Here is a 1,247-nt window from a genome sequence, read left to right as displayed (position 1 = left end):
CTCCTGCAACCAACCAGAGAATCCTGGCAACCTATGCAGATAGGTTTTGCCTAGTTCTATATTCTCAAGCAACCTTCAATCATCCTTTATTATTCATAGGACACTTCTTTGGCAAGAGCAACTATTTGGAACACAGCCAGAGAAGCAGGAAGTAAGGGGGGGGGGAAGCCCCCAAATAGCCAAGCTAGACAGCATGGAGTTTACTTGAAACTGAAGCACTACACATTTTCAGAAATGCCTTTGGCTCTCAGCCAAAGCCTAGTGAGTGCAGATCATTCCCCCAAATCCTAGGAGGACCAAAAATAGCAGTCAAAGCAGTGATAACTGAACTAGGGCAGCAGAATTAATGTTTGAAAAACTGGAAAGTAGACACAGTCATCGAGAAAGTTTACCTCTTTGGGTGTAGTTTAAATCAAGTCCAACTGTTTTTTTTTTTTTTTAAAGATTTATTTATTTATGCAGACAGAACTGGGTGACGGTATGAGGATTCACTAGAGACAGTGGGGAACAGAACAGGCAGATTGATGAAGTACACTGCTGAGGGGAACAGCTCGGAGATAGGAGAGGTCTGCCACACCCTGTGGGTCACCTCTAACTTTGGTAGCTTTCAGTGCTGTGCTTTAACCCGCTGCGCCACTGGGGAGGGCCCACCGAGACAACTCTTGATACACAAAGGTCTGCCCAACATCACCGTATTACAGGATGAACCTCAACTCATCCATACAAATTTAGTTATGATCACAAACTCCATACAGTAGGCAGGGACATGTGCATTTTATAACTTTCTCTTTCCCCAAAGACTCAAGCTAGTAATGAAATGTTAGCTCACAAAGGGCAACCTTCAGCTAAGCAGAATTAATTCATACTGTTTTTAGCAATTATTTTGCAACAGTTTATTTCACCTAGATCACCCCTTCAGCCCCAAACCAGGCACAAGATTACTTATTCCTACTCCCACTTTATAGAGCAGGGAGCTGAGGCTGAGTGAAGGTGACCCATATGGTTGCTGGTTTTCAGATCCAGTTTTGTTTTGTTCTCAAATCTGGGTTTTTTAGATTTTCATTACCTGTTCCTCTTCCATGTTTTTGGCACCAGGCCTGACCACCCAAAAGTGGTACAAAGTCCTATTCATATTAATATCATGTGTGTGTTTACTTAGCAAAGCTTTAGTTAATAGACTTTATTTTAGCATCCAGCTATCAGGGACAAAGTTTGTTTTGTGTTTATCATAACTGGATTTTTTTTTT

This window comes from Condylura cristata, unplaced genomic scaffold (genome assembly GCF_000260355.1).
Source record: "Condylura cristata isolate star-nosed mole 26May11 unplaced genomic scaffold, ConCri1.0 scaffold00037, whole genome shotgun sequence".
In the NCBI taxonomy this organism is placed as follows: Eukaryota; Metazoa; Chordata; class Mammalia; order Eulipotyphla; family Talpidae; genus Condylura; species Condylura cristata.
The sequence above is the reverse complement of the archived record's forward strand: the minus strand, read 5'-3'. Positions refer to the sequence as shown.